General features: G+C 33.8%; 1 long non-coding RNA gene across 3 annotated transcripts; it reads left to right on the top strand.

Annotated features, from left to right (window-relative positions):
* The first annotated feature begins 789 nt into the window (after positions 1-789).
* Positions 790-14,830, top strand: LOC138705671 (uncharacterized). Of its 3 annotated transcripts, none has more exons than XR_011333725.1 (3): positions 790-1,365; positions 9,676-9,744; positions 14,602-14,830. It is a non-coding gene; the product is annotated as an uncharacterized lncRNA (long non-coding RNA). The 3 variants fall into 3 exon arrangements; XR_011333723.1 differs by lacking the exon at positions 790-1,365 and adding an exon at positions 3,064-3,141; XR_011333724.1 differs by lacking the exon at positions 790-1,365 and adding an exon at positions 6,552-6,764.
* Positions 14,831-16,747: the final 1,917 nt, after the last annotated feature.

Genomic DNA, 16,747 nt, shown 5'->3' with positions numbered 1-16,747 from the left:
GAGCCCAGAATATTCTGAGGAGTTATTACATACATACATACATACATACATACATACATACATACATACATACATACATACATACGTACGTACATACATACATACATACATAACATTATATTACATTACATTAGATTACATTACACATACAAAATATTTTTAAAGAATATGACCGAAGTTTACTTAACGACACCTAGTGATCATCAAGTTTAGGATGTATTTCTTATAATCCAACAGTTTTTGCACTTCTTGCCTTTTAGAAATAGCATCATATTTTCGATTTCCATTGATGTTGTGTGTGAAACACTTGTTTTCTAAATGCAGAGAGATATGAAATAATATTTTGATAGCCGAATGAATTATATAATTTTTAATGAATTTCTGTTATTAAAATTGCTTTTTGAAAGACGTTGCGCAGTTCAATAGCAAAGTCATAAAACAAATTTTCTGAGTGTCCACTTCTCCTCAATTTGTATAACATTTTAAATTCTGCAGTAGAATGAATAATCGAGTTGATTGGGAAGTCACCTTAATGCAACTGAAATTTCTTAAATAAATATAACAGAGAACAGCACCCGAATCCTCAGCGGGTACGCAGGCTTTCATATAGTAGACAATATGAAACCTGTGAAATAATAGGATTCAAATATTCTGAAAGCTTATATCAGGATACATATTTTTATGAATTGATTTGTTATGCAAGACAAAAACGACAAGCAAGCAAAACGAAAGTAGGCCTAAAGATTTTATTCCTAAGAAAACCTATTATGGCTACTGAAGAGCTCGTAGGCGACAGTTATCTCTTTACGTTATAATACTCCCTCCGTTCCAAAATTTGGTACAGCAACAAACGAAACAAGTTTTATTATTAGGCAAGCGCGCACGAAATGTTTCGTGGTGCGGTGTTCTGTTCTGTAGTGATACGACTATCATACAGTGCAGTTGTAAATGTTTCTTGTCTTCTGTAGTGCATCAAACCATAAATAATACTTATATAGTTCATTATGGACAGAAATCAAATGGGCACCTGCTGTGCTGTTGCTGTTGCAGAAAATGGAACACCAACCAAGTCAATTTTGAATAGAACATCTAAGGCACAATAGTTAACAGTTAAATGCCGTAATGCCTTTCTAGGATTCCTGCTTCCGTTCAAGAAATGTGGTACGACTAATTTACAGAAGGGTGTTATGAAGGCTGCTACAATAAAGTTTCAGGTAACGCCTTCGACCATTTCGCGGATTTGACAACGTGCTATGGACCAGTACGAAGAAAGATTATTGTGTGGTGATGTTACTTCTCACAAAAAGCAAAATGTGGACGAAGGTTATTCATTCCAGTGTATTAAAGAACTCATGGAAAATTTAGGTAAGTACCGTATGATACAATAAGTACTGTTTGTTTTTGCGAACAGGCAATTAAGTTTGAATAATTTTAAAACATAATTTTTAGCATTTAGCATTTTAGCGTAAAGACTATTTAGTCTGTTGAATTCGGCAAAAATAATGATAAAATAAAACGGCGGAAATAGATGTTTATCCCAATAACTGCAAGAAAAGATAAAGAGAATGTAAAAAAAAAAGTTCTTAAACTAGTGTTATAGTTTAAACTATTAGGTCAATGAAATACACAGCAATGTACATAAATATCGTAAACCAGGATATATTGAACGGAGTTACGCAATAAGAGGCCAACCGCCAAAAACCTATTTTCGAGATATTGACCATTGAAATATATCTGATTTTTATTAAATATTTTATGCAAGAAGCATTTTGTAATATTCATACTATTACAAAAAATAGCACAAATAGTACTAAAAAAGGCTAACCATTTTTTGATAACATACCAGCAGTTGATTTAATACTGCAAAGCAAAATAAATAAAATAATTTTATGCAAGAAATGAATTTTACTTATAAACAGCAGCAAAATGCAGGTATTACATTCTTGATTTTTTCCGAGTTAAATAATCCAGCCAACTGATTTGTGCAAATATCTCTCTTTTTTTTTTTTTTTTTTTTTTTTCAAATTGTAGGTTGGTGTATTATGAAATTATACAAGTATACAATCGAACTTGCATTCACTTAAAATGTATTGAACGAGATACGGAAAAATTAAGACAGAGAAAGATGGAGACTAATAATAATAATAATAATAATAATAATAATAATAATAATAATAATAATAGTAATAATAATCAAACTATCGCTATTATTAGTGTTCTTGTTCCCTCTATATTTACTTCTGCATTTTTTTACTTTTATCCCTTCACATTATTCTATTTCTTCTCCTTAGTTATTTATTTTATATTATTTCTACTTTACAAACACTGCCAGACCAACAGTTTCGTAAGAATACGACTTGTTTGCAACATCCATAACATTAGTTATGAGTTACAATAACTTAATTTAATTACGCCTCTCCGTTGACAGGCAACGGCTGGTTTAGGTTACCTTTAACCTCATATAATTACAAATAAGGCTGTACATGTAGCCTACCTGATAAAAAGTAGGTTTTAAAATGTCTTGTACTTTCAAATTTCTGAATGGAGAATTAATTGCTTAATTGTTTCTTTTGTTCACTTTAACACTTACATTAAAACTCGAAAACATTAATTTTCATCAAGGAATATTACATTATTTTTTAAATTTCTTAACACTTTTAACGTTTTATTTAAAAAAAATAGTGTTTTATATTTTTAATTGTTTAAATTTCTATATTACAGGAATAATAATTCAGCTAATAACATATTTCTCTGAACTTTATGACAAATTCCTTTAAAACTGCATATGTTAGATATAAATAAATAATAATTTCTTAACATGCTTGTAATATATTGTATATTTGTGGGAAGCAAAAATTACAGCACAGAACCAAATTTTATTGCTCCGGCGTGATTTCTAGAACTTCGTATGTCAGCATTAATAAGGTCCCTGAGCCAAATAACGCCATGTATACCTTTAAGGCCACCCTATTAAAATTTATTAACGACACAAGTTTTCGGTACTGCAGTACTGTAGCCTGCATTCGCTTGAAATTTAGTAATGAAATAAGTTACTAGCTGTCCGCTGACATTTACGAGTGACATTATATTCCATCATTTTCCTGTTGTGTGTTGATAGTGAATGGCTGTTCTTATATCAAGGTAAGTGGCAATATTTTATTTTGTGTGTTGAGCAAATAATAACTATATTAAATTATATATTTTCGTGATTCTTAAACATTCTTCTATGTATAGAAAGTATTTGCTATCTATAAAATTTGAAAATGTTAGAGAAACAGGCATGTCATATTATCAAGTATAGCGCTTTAACGCCATGTGGTGTTAAAGGTCCTCTACAGACAAAATTTTAGGTTATGTTAGTACTAAGGCTGACAGTACAGCAAAAACATCAGGAAAATCACTAAGATTTCAACTTATAAATGTTCAGAATGTGCAGTGATGATATTGGTTCAATTGCTTATCGAACTCTTAATTTTTTATTTTATTTTACATAACTTAATTTTTGTGTTTTACTTATTGGAAAACATTCATATTAAACTAAGGTAAATGCTTTTGTGTTTAATAACTTTCTACTGTGTCACATTGTCTCTTATTTGTTTTAAAGTAAGGAGTCACTGAAAAACAAATTTTCCTAATCCATCTGGTCTTTCAGTTTCAGATCAAGAATATTTCATTAGTATTGAGTGATTTTGTATCTTTTATTAACAGGAACTGAAATTTAGTGGCTTAGTTCAATTTGTGTTGCTTAGGAAAAATAATTCATTAACAATTATAAGTGTTAGGTTACTAGAAAATAGGTGGCGTTAATTGGACAACCTGTTCCTAATAACGCTAGTTTACAAAGTTTTCCTATTTAAGTTTTAATTATTGTTCGGTATATAATATATCCATTTTCATTGTGCTATTTCGTAAAAATAAGATTGCAGTTTCTATTTCATAATTTTCGTGTTTGCACATAACTTATTTCCAGAGCAAAAGTGACTGAAGTATTAAGGTGGCGTTATTTGGTATGTATACCTTATTATAACTGTGGGGTAGGTACACAAAACTGCCGCTTCTGATTCATTAACTTCCGTATTAATAACGATAAAGCTACTTTTACTGACGATGTATCGTAGAATTTCTATTACTACCAGTGAACCATGAAACTCTCGTACCGAGCTGATTAACATACTAATTTTCACCTACAAGTTACCCGACATATTCAAAATTGACATACAACATTTTAATATATTATTAATATACATATCTTTTTCTTGCACACAATATTTTACTTGCTTCACATTTTTCCTACTCATTAAATTTGACTTACTTATTGTTTGCATGCTATTAATTTGGTATAGTATTCATTTGGCGTACTGTGTATAATGCACCGACATTTAAAAAAAAATAATACAACAAATTATAAAGTAAAATTGTGACCACATGTTCTTAATTAATCCAAAATGCGTCCCTCATCCTTATGTTGTTGATATCTTTGGGCTATATTTGAGGTGTGGTTGTGAACTTTGTGTTTTAAGATTGGTGTATTACCTACAGAGATCGCTCGTCCTCTGCACATTGCTTTCCTGATGCACAACCAATACGTAGTCCATTATTGTTGTTCGTTCTCTGCTTATGATATAAGATCCCCTAAAATACAAATGTTGCCCCTCTTGTTATTTCTATAAATCCACGCTCCATAATTTTTATACATCCGAAATCTTTATAATTTTTAAGCAGAAACAAGTAACCTTAGAAACTAGAACAGGAACTACTAAATATGCGCACAATATGACAGTAGAGTATATCAAAACATGGTATGTGAATATACAAATGAAACGAAGTACGCCTTTTCCAGTTGCATTTCAGAAAATATCAACTGTACTTCAGATTAGTCAATTTAATTTCAGAATTTATTAATTGTATTTCAGATTTGTCAATTCAATTTCAGATAATATCAATAATTGTATTTCAGATTTGTCAATTGTATTTCAGATGGTATCAATTGTATTTCAGATAGCATCAAATGTATTTCAGATTTGTCAGTTGTATTTCAGATGGTATCAAATGGTATTAATTTCAGAAAATAAGCAATGCATTTAAGATTACATAGACACTTTTATATTACAAAATAACAAATGTAGGCCTACTTGAAATTTTAACGTATATTAAAAAAATTGGAAAATGGATTTTAAAAATCCTCAACTTTATTGCATTTTAGCGTCCGACAGATATATTCACCATAGCTAAAGCTGCAGCTTGATGAATTGTACTCTGTTGTACTACACGAGTACAATCACCACCAACAATATGATGTGTGTTACTTCATCAATTTTACTCTCTACTGTACAGTAGCTAAATTAGCTTACAACACCAGGAGCTATGACGTCAGGAATTCCAAGATGGGTTTTTACGTACGTCTTCACTTTACACCAAATGACCTCGATTGCATTTAACATTGGAGAGGCCGGTTTCGAGTTGCGTTCGGGTGCGAGTTCGATTCCCGCTTCGGCTGATTACCTGGTTGGGTTTTTTCCGAGGTTTTCCCCAACCATAATGTGAATTCAAGGTAATCTATGGCGAATCCTCGGTCTCATCTCGCCAAATATCATCTCGCTATCACCAATCTCATCGACGCTAAATAACCTAGTAGGTGATACAGCGTCATTAAATAACCAACTAAAAAAACATTTAAGAATAAGATGCCAACCGTAACGTCTGAAATACAATGATAGTTTCTGAAATACAAATGACAAATCTGAAATACAATTGATATTTTCGAAATACAACTGGAAAAGGTGTAGTATGCCAGAAAAAAAAGTATACTTGAAAGGTTGTGTCAAATTTAATTAGATGAAAAATAAATAAACCAAATACTTGTCTGTAAAATAAGTTATGTGTCAAATTGCTTTATGTCAAACAGCAATAGGTAAAATGCAGTATGTCAATCCACCCGGAATATGAAACTCTGAAGGCCTCTCATCAAATTCTACACTATCATCTATATGTTAACACGTAAATGTTTGCTTTAATGTACAAATCGAATCATTATTCTGCTCGTTTCATTTCCCTTTATCTTTTATGTTTGTTAATTCCGGATCCCAGTGGTCAACCTCACTTGAGGACGGATGATTTGAAATCTATGTGTGTTAGACTATATTTCAGTGACAAAGGCATGGTAAGATATTCATTACCACCATCGAATCATAAAATTCTTTATAGACCTACAATCTATATTTCAGTAAAATCACAGCAGTTATTTTAGACTACGGAAAGAACAGGTTCTTGAAATACAAACTGTAACTCATTGAGTTACTGAATCTCTCAAGAGCGAGATAACTCTTCCTTACAGAGTAGGACATTTATTAAACAATTATTTCTTAAAATAGGAGTCGGATTCGGTATATTTAATAACTTTTGACTCCAAAAGTACGATTTTGACTTCGATTTCAGTTTAGCGACACTCAGCTATACTATTAAGACTGTGTAGGCGAAATTGCAACAAGGAAACATTGTGTACTCAGTAATTCAAACTTTACAAATGTGCATAAATTATTTCCATTTCGTAACATTTTACGGCTGTCTTAATGATTTTATTTTACGACTGTTTCTTCCCTGTGTGTAATCTAGGTACTCGGGAATTTTACAACTAAAAAAAGTCGTATCAACTCAGTATTTTTCACTTTTGACATACTTTTATGACTTGAGATATATGTAGGTTTTATTTTATATATTACACTCAAAAGTATTCTATTCTTAATTTCTCTGGCTTGGTTCTTGAGGTAAGACAAAGTTTTACAGTTCTTTAGATTTGTTTTGTTGCAGTACAACGAAATATTGACTTAAGTAATTAAGAAAGTCCAAATATGTTGCTGGCAACATCAGTTCAACAGTTAAATAAGTTAGTCACGAAATCTGGAAATTATACGAAAGCAGGTGTTGTTAAAATTTTTTCGTTTCTGTATTAATGAACTGAAGGATACGAAAGTGCCAGTGTGTTGTTACTATATCCCAGTGGTCGTCAGCATTCGCTGAAATGAGTAACGGGTAAGCTGTGTAACTGAATATGCACCATCGTGCAGAAGGGATAGGGAGAAAGCATACCCGCTAGCAGCCACGGATGCACGATAGTGCAGTCTCTTATCCGCGGGTAAGAGACGCTACCCCGAGAGTGCACTGTGCTGATGACCGCTGGTATAATATACCATAGGTGGTCAGGTGGGCAGGAATCGGGAGTGCTCTAGGCTGGGTGGGCATGTACTATGCAGGTGTTGATCTTAACATGAGGAAAGAAGAGTTCGGTACCGGCCATTTAGTCGCTAATCTCCTAGTGTAGGAGTTCTTAACCTGGGGGTCCATAACCTGGGATCCATGAACCCCTTGGAGGTCCTTGGATGGGCTTCAGGAGGTCTGTGAAAGTCACATAAAATGAACATGTTTATTCACTATATTTTTTCTAACGTAAAAAGCAAAAGCGTACTTAAAATTGTATCTCACTTTTTTTTTTTTTTTACATTTTTCTAAGAAGGGATGTATAGCTTTCACAAGATTTTCTAAGGGGCCCGAGACTCAAAAAAAGATTAAGAACCTTTTTCCTAGTGGAATTGACGCGATTATTTTATCCCCTTATTTGAATATTATGTCTTTTAAAATTAGAGAGTTGTATTTATATCATATATTTACATTATCTAAACAACAAAAAGATTTGCTTACGTAATACATATCCTTTTATGTTTTTTCCAATAATATTTAATTACTTACTTTCAATTTGTTTTTTTCAAATCAGAGAGTTGTTTTTACAATATATTTCAAATTATCCACACAATGAAATGCTATTATGATTTTGATTTATGTTTTTCCTTATGTTTTGTTTTCTGTGTTTTGTAATAAGCAGGGAAATGTCTGAAACAATAATTTACTTTCCTAAAACAACTTACCTCTTTCATGACGGATTGCTTAAATTTTTTTATTAATTGCATACGCTTATCTCCAACAGTATTATTATATGTTTGAGTATGCCTGGTGTTGTAATGTGGTTCAACGTTACTTTTTAGTATAACATGTCCACACTTGACACGTTCGCCAGTTTGAACAGAGAGAAACAGTTCATCTCATTGGGAATCTTGAATAAGTTTAAATGTAGTGCCGGTACTTGTTCTGTCCTCTTTGTAAATAGTTACCTTGTTGTAGCATAAAATATTTTAATCTCGTAGATAATTATCCTACGTTTAATTTGTACCATAGCAACTTAGCTTTCTTTGTTCTTAAATTATACAATAAATTGTTCCGTCGTTATAAGTCAGGTAATGTTTTAGCACTCTGATTTTATTGTAACTGTAAATTTAATATTAATTGTAGTTTTAAATTCTTGATATTGTAGTCGTAATCCCCTGACACAGGGGAAGAGAAGGCCTAATGATCTTATCTCTACCAGATTAAATAATATAGAAATAAATAAATAAAGATAGAAAGAAAGGAAGGATTAAATAAAAAAAAGAAAAAAAGAAGTAAAAAGACATAGAAAAATAGAAAAGAAATATAGAAATAATAAATAAAGAATTAAAGAAAGGAATAAAGAAATTAAGAATGAAAGAAAGAAATAAAAAATTACCGATAACTAAATAAATGAGTAATGAATGAATGAATGAATGAATGAATACGGTATCAGTAGAACTATCCATTTTACAAATCACCAGCGATGTTACTTATTGATTACGCTACGCTTGAATGCGTATTTGCAACAGTCTTTCAGCGCCCGCCTACTTTATTTATTTATTTTATTGGGTTATTTTACGACGCTGTATCAACATCTAGGTTATTTAGCGTCTGAATGATATGAAGGTGATAATGCCGGTGAAATGAGTCCGGGGTCTAGCACCGAAAGTTACCCAGCATTAGCTCGTATTGGGTTGAGGGAAAACCCCGGGAAAAACCTCAACCAGATAAATTGCCCCGACCGGGATTCGAACCCGGGACACCTGGTTTCACAGCCAGACGCGCTGTCCGTTACTCCACAGGTGTGGACGCGCCCGCCTACTAAGTGCTCTGGCGCCCAAAATGAAAAATGCCCGCCTTGAGCACGTCTGCAATATACTGAGAAATGGAATTAATGTTTTGGTCTGCAGTCAATTGCTAGGCTGGGCACATTTAATTTATGAGAAAGTTTTGATGATGAAAATTCTGTCCAACAAACGGATGTCTATTCATAGACAGAATTGTGACCTGTGTTATGCTACGCGAAGTGTCAACAACACCCATGCCACAAATTTTGTTGTTTCTCCTAAAATTTCTGTTTTTGGACTATGGTTGTTAAAAAAAACTTCAATTAATAAAACCTTTTCTTCCAAACATGCTGAACTGTTCCAATTTTTTCTAAGTGGCGGAATTGAATATCATACAAATTACTTAAATGCTGGGTCTTAACGAGAGAGTAAAATGTTTTCAGATATCAAGTTTCAGTGTTAAGACGGCCAGTAGAGCAGTGTCGCTGTAATACTGAAATATGATGTCTGAGTCTAGTGTCGGACATTTTACTCTCCCGTTAAGACACAACCTTAGAGTTCTTAAGAGAATATATACCGTAAAAGATAAATTAAATTCCTTTCTCTATAGGTAAATTCTATTTCTTGCTGTACCAATATTAATTTTCTATTTAACCACTATTTAATGTACCTTGAAATGACTTGTTTTCAGGAAAATCCCAGTTACGTCAACATGAAAACAAAAGTGGCCTTCATTATCTTCTTATTGTTGGCTGTTCAGGTATGATTTTTTGGCTTTTTTTTTGTACTCTTTGCTGCGTCCTACGAAAATAATAATGAGCAAGGCATTAATAAGAAATACATATCGTAATATAAATACCCACAACATACACTGAACTATAGTTAAAATGGTAGAATTTATGTTTCTTAGTCTCGTGCGCACGAGTTTGATTTCGAGCAGAGAATTCAAAATAATTTTGTTGCACGATCGTGTGTTTTTTTTTTTTTTTTTTTTTGCTGTATTTACAGGAATATTATAGTTGTTAGATCTTGAAAGTTACAATTTCCACACAGAAATTTGTTGCTAGAGAAACCATTCTTCATAACATAAAACTATACTGAAATAGACCCATTACAGTGCACTTATTTTTACTTAGTTATCATTATACTGCAGTTTTTCAAAAACTTTTGAATAATATTGCTCTAAAGTTTCAATGGAAAAATATTGTATTTGCAATTTTAAAAATATGATTGTGCTAAAAATGTTGTCGCTCTGCTCGTTTTTCAAACTTTACCTCGATTTTGTGAAAAGCATTTTCCAACCTTGTATCGTAATGTAGTATTATGTATTTCCACAACAACTGATTGTACATTATTTGTATTTTGTTCACGAGTAAATATGAGGGGAATTATAGCCTAATTATTTTAAGAAATATGTTACAAAATTAATGATAGTAAGTAGTTACCTACAATTATATTATAGCAGTGGCGTGTGGTGGCATTTTTTAAAGGGTAAACAGTAAGCAACGAGAAATTAAAACATTACGGTACAAATAAATAAGAGTACAGTAATAAAATGCAAGTTTTTTTTGCACAAGATTTAATGCACCTAATCCTTAATAAATGATATATTAAAATAATAATAATAATAATAATAATAATAATATTAATAATAAAAGCAGTGAAACTTCCCTCTATGGAGACAATTGTAGCAGGAATTGATAAAATAAATTCACAGAGTTTCTCTACCTCTCCTAATACTGCATTCAGATAGTTTAGTTTGATGAAAACTAATAGACCATTAACATTTTTTTACGCAGGTCGACGGAAATATTTATGACAGTTAATTGAGATCGAAAAGCAGGAAAGTGAAACATGTTGGTGCAAAGGCTGGTTCACAATAAACCGGAAACGAGAATCAGAACGAGAAGGAAAATGGTAAAATTGATAAAATGTGTACATTTAAATGTGAGCATTTACAATTAAAGAAAAGCTTGCCGGACCCCGGGATCGGGAACGGAGAGTTGGCCAAGTTTCAACTTTGGCGTTCACGTTTCCGATCACAGCCCACTAGATTCATTCTATTGCCATCTAAAAGTTATTTTGTCGCATATTTTGTAGCAAGAAGACCGTGACATAACCTATGCATTATTTTTTTCTGTGCTGTGCATCATGGAGCAAGTTTTATTTGATGAGATTCTAATATTGAGTGTTGAGGAAAATCATCACGTTTGCGATAAGCGGCGCGCCTCGTATAAAGATGAGAAAATGAAGGAGAATACGTGGCTTTCAATAGCTGCATCTTTGAACACTGATCGTAAGTGAATAATATTTTATTACTGTATTGGTTGTATTACACCCTATATATTCCTGCTTCAATTATTCAATAACTACTGTTGTGTTCATTTTTGTTCTATTACAAATGTTTCTTCTCTAATTATTTTACGTTATGGTAGACTTAAAATAGGTTGTGAAAATTAAAGGTGCATGGGCATAGTTACAGTACCGTACCTAATGAAATGTTTCAGTTGAAATTTCGAAGTTGGTTAACCTGTGTTTATGTTGGCTGCCTTGTACTCATGAGAGAACGCCATTGGTCAATTATACACAAATAATATCAGAATGCGTAATATCGACTTTACAAATCGTTATTGACATGCATATCGATATGCATAGTCGTCTACGTTCTCGGTTTATTGCGAATCAAAAATTTTCATATTCACGTCCTTTGCTTCTCGTTTTCATTCTGGTTCTCGTTCCCGGTTTATTGTGAACCAGCCTTAATTACCTTTAAGGGAATCAAAACCGATCTCGGGGAACATCCTTTTATTCTGATCTGAATTAATAGGATTAATAGGTTCCAAGAAGCTTAAGGAATCGAGATTATCGAACCTGTTGTCGAGCTATTGCAAAATAAAATTATAGCAATAATTTCACAAAACAGGTATTTAAAGGATGTCGTAATATCAAGTACTTTATATTATCTTGCGCTTTTTCTGTCGGGCTCATTTAAATTCCCACTTAGTTGCTTGAAGTTCTATTTTCAACTCTTCGACTTTATTTACACATTAACCAATATGAGGGGACTTTGTTTGCAATATAGAGAACAAAACGTCGGTAAGAGGGGAAATACTTCCAAATACCGTCAACATAAAATAGAAGTTCAATTAATCTAAAAACTAACGGGCAGAAAGCAACGCCTCGTGATCCCACTTTTCATCAAGATCAGTCATCTTCTCAAATAGTGCGATTAGCTGGTCGCGATATTCCGAAACTCTTCCTACTAATCGTGAACTGAAGTTCTTGCGTATGGCCGAAACTTTGGGCAATCTCTTCCTGACTTCCTCATATAGGGCATGGCTTCTCTTATTTGACTTAGAAAAAAAAACGATTGCCAGCTCATTCAAAATTAACAAGAATACTCTGCAGTCTCTGATATTAGAAGCCGACTGTGACAATACTAAGTTCAGTTCAAAGACGTTATATAGCCTAGTACTGAACATAATTTTCACTATTTGAAGAATCTCTGCCCTCGTTGTGCTCAAGCTTCTTCTTGCTTTCCCAAAAACAAAATATCGATCAAACGTTTCACAATGTCTCTGTATCTGCTAACAAGTTCATTATGGTTTGGTCACTCCCCCCCCCCTTTTCTTTTGGTTATCAGTCATATGATCTATTCTAGATGTACCGTACCAAAAGACTTTTTACAATATTATTGGATACAGGTGATTCTGAGAAAAACTGTGCTTTTTATAGCCTTGCACATAATGTTCGTAATATAACCTCCGTGATTCCAAATCATTTTATCGTTTGAAAAAGGAAGGCAGGGCCAGCAGCATAATTTTTCAACTGAAGAACATCCAGTCATTGTTGAAATATAAAGTAAAATTAAAATGCTTTACGCAAGTTTAATCTTTGGTGCAAATATTTAATTCTGGAGTTGAATGATCTTTCTGCAAAATTAATGTTTTTTTTTTTCAAACGACAGAGAAAAAAATTGCAACGAGAAAGATCACATATTACACAGTCACATTTAGCTGGAGGTCCGGTATCCGCCTCCTTTTCGAACAATTAACGCTGGTACTTTAGTTTATGCAGTTTATGCAATTCCATACCCCAGCCTCCTAATAGCCTAGAGCACCGTAGTTCACTGCAACACTAGGTTCAGTTTATCACTAAATAAGATAAAGAAAACTGTTACAAACACTTACGAAACACAGCATATGATGTTAACTATAAATATTTTTGTAAAGATAAAACATTCTTCGTTTCGGATTGGGCGTAGATTCAACCTCACTAAAGCCTAGGTTTTTCTGAACCGACGCATGCGACTAGCGAGGTGCGAGGCGGGCCTCGCACAAATCCGGACTACACGAGAGGTAGCGAGTGGTTTCTAACGCTGCAAGGTGCGCAGACCTCGCATCTCTCAGTCCTAGAAACCACTCACTATCTCTCCTGTAGTCCAGATTTGTGCGAGGCGGGCCTCGCACCTCGCACGTCGCATGCGTCGGTTCAGAAAAACCAAGGCTTTAACCGAAAAAGGCTTTCTTTGCGAGCGAAAGTAAAGCAGATCAAAGCAGTGCTTCCTGATTCCAACCAAGGAAACAGCTTGGGATCTTGAAATGGGAGAGCGGGGTGAATGAGACCCGGCTGCGGTTGGGATTTTTCGGCCGGACATGGTGGTGACAACACTAAGGAATACGTACTAAGATATGGCATGGACATTGGTCCAATGGAGGACCCTCGCTGCAAACTGGATAACAAAAATTACTTCTTTTATATTATATGTCAATATACTTGAATATCCTGTACAAAATAATACGTTCATCTCATCATTTTCTTTCTCGTAAATACAGAGTATGCACTGCTTGCCTTGCTTCTATGGAATACACGCCACTGAATTATATTATATTTTAATTATAGGTGATTGAAGAAACAAGAGGATGTTAAAAAACTAGCTTTAAGATCATTTTTACTCCGAAAGTCTTAGGCTATAGAATGTTCAGAATCTAATCCTGACTTCAATGAAAATAAACCACCGCCGATATCTAATGTTCTGTATCATCTAAAATGGTCTAGTTAGCGGGGTTTAAAAAGGGCGCTCAAAAACACAAACAATACGATAACCACAATGCTAAAAAGAACTAAAAAAAAACGTTGTCACGGTAAAAACGGGTACACAAATGCAGCATCAATAAGGTGATTCATAAAAATTCATAAAAGTCAGCAGTTCTTAGATCTCGGTAGTATTCAAAACGAACCAATAAAATTATAAAACAAAGGCCACCCGAGAAAAAGTCTAAAGCACATTTCAAAACAATAAAATTTTATAAAATATTCGGCTGTAAGCGGTCCGAAATGTCAGATATGAAGAAAACAAATAGCTATAAAACAAATGTAGCTCTAACCTCCGGATGTAAAAGGTCCGGAGCTTACTCAAAAAGGGTCAATAAAAACTAAATTACCCTGTCAAGTCCTGTATTCGAGAAAAATCTCAGAACTGCATTTGCACGTATAGTCGGCCGAATTGCATATTGTTGACGGTCACGGTCGTATTTCCTGCAATGCAATAAAATGGTCAAAGGACCAAATTCTTGCAGATAAGAATTCTGTGATAATGAATACATTATTCTTACAGGTAACAATTTACGAAGGAAAACATCACCATGGATTTTGGCACAGAATCAAACACGCATTTGGAAAAGCTGGTAAATTTATAGTCAAGGGAGTCAAGACTGCTGGTGAAGGATTGTTAACCGGCAAAGTTGTGCAAGCGATAGCGGGATGAATGCGTGAAGAATTCAATTGGGAAGCCTGAATCTCGGAGTATATTCAATTGAAATCATGCCATATATATATATATATATATATATATATATAATTATTATAACAGATATCTATCTGACACCTTTGTAACTCGGCTAGAGAGATACTGACTGCCTCTGTAACAACGGCTACATTAGTAATTATATATTAAGATTATCTCACGAGTGTCTCTTACTTACTTACTTCCTTACTTATGGCTTTTAAGGAACCCTCACATAACCCGCCCTCACATAAGGCCGACATCGATCCCTCAAATCCATTTTAATACCACCCTCCCATCTACGTCTTGGCCTCCCCAAAGGTCTTTATCCTCTTTATCCCTCCGACCTCCCAACTAACACTTTATATGCATTTCTGGATTGGCCCATACGTGCTACAAGCCCTGCCCATCTCTAACGTCTGGACTTAATGTTCCTAATTATGTCAGGTGAAGAATACAATGCGTGCAGTTCTGAGTTGTGTAACTTTCTCCATTCTCCTGTAACTTCATCCCTCTTAGCCCCAAATATTTTCCTAAGCACCTTATTCTCAAACACTTAACCTCTGTTCCTCTCTCAAAGTGAGAGTCCAAGTTTCACAACCGTAGAGAACAACGAGTGCCTCTATACAGTTGTATTTGAAATAAATTGTATTTCTGTTTTAATTGCCATATTCAATTCATTCACTAATTCACCGACTTTCAATTCACTTGTTTTCAGAAATATTATATCGTAGTTAGGCTATATAATGATGAGAACAAAAATATCCTCCACTATCTTCTCATTTACTTGGTCAGGGGTGATTTTTGGCTTCTTTTTTACTGTTTCACTAGCTCTAATTTAGATTTGTTAATATATCACAAGATATAGAAATACATTTTCAAATGTATTTCTTCAGTATTTTAAGAGGACTTTGAGTTCAGAGTAATTTACGGTATATATTTTTTAAATATGCTAATTCATTCTTCATAATGTGCATTCTTAGAAAAAAGTTTTGTCTCACAGATACTTTCATAAGTTCCAAAAAGGAGGCAATGCGCATGATCAGACATACAGGGAAACAAAACAAATTTTATTACCTCAACTAGTCTTTCTCTTGTGAACCATTTCTTTAAATTAAAATTGTGCAGATTATCTAACTGCATATCTTAATATTATTAAGTCAACTATGGTCTCGATGTTTTCTTTCGTGTAGTGTCATCGGAAGTAATCGGTTCTGGTAGAGTACCACAACAGTGAAGGTAAATGTAGCCCCTTCACATGCCATGATGACACTTGGGGGAGGCATGCTTTCTTGACCTCGCCACTAGAATGAAGTAGTGTCGTCGGCATCACGCTCCAACGCCTTTTACTGGCGGGAAAGACCCGGTATTACATTTGATAGGAGGCTGAATGAACCTCGGGGCCATTCTGAAAGTTTGGCAACGAGAAAATCCCGTCATCATCCAAGATCGAACCCCGGATCTTCCAGTCCATAGCCAGCTGCTCTACCAATTGAGCTACCCGGCCAAATCAAGTAATACAATATTGCGATATAATATCAAGTTTTCTGTGAATAAGTATCTATTTTAACCCTATCTCAGTCCTCGATTCACTCAGGAATTGCCGTAATGGCACGTAGCATTATGTCCATTCAGAGAAACTACAATTTCAAATGATTAAATAATTATCCAAATCGGTTGTTTCTGAGATTACTTCATACAAACACACAAACATTCTCTATATATTAATATTGATAAACATTTATAAATCCTATTCCTGTCATAGAATACAATAATTATATTCCTTATAAAAATAGTGTTAAATGAATATCTTCCTTTTTTGTTCAAGGCCGCCTTAAACAGACGCCGTCATTTGTTTTCATTTCGTTACAGCCTTTTAGCCTGAGGCGGCACTGATAAACGCATTGTTATTTTAAAACTCGTATATCTCGTTAAATATCAATCTATCAAAATTTTGGATAGAATAAAACGTATAGGA

The sequence above is a fragment of the Periplaneta americana genome, chromosome 9, assembly GCF_040183065.1.
Source record: "Periplaneta americana isolate PAMFEO1 chromosome 9, P.americana_PAMFEO1_priV1, whole genome shotgun sequence".
NCBI classification, from domain to species: Eukaryota; Metazoa; Arthropoda; class Insecta; order Blattodea; family Blattidae; genus Periplaneta; species Periplaneta americana.
Note: the sequence above shows the minus strand (reverse complement) of the source record. Positions and strands in the feature narration are given on the sequence as shown.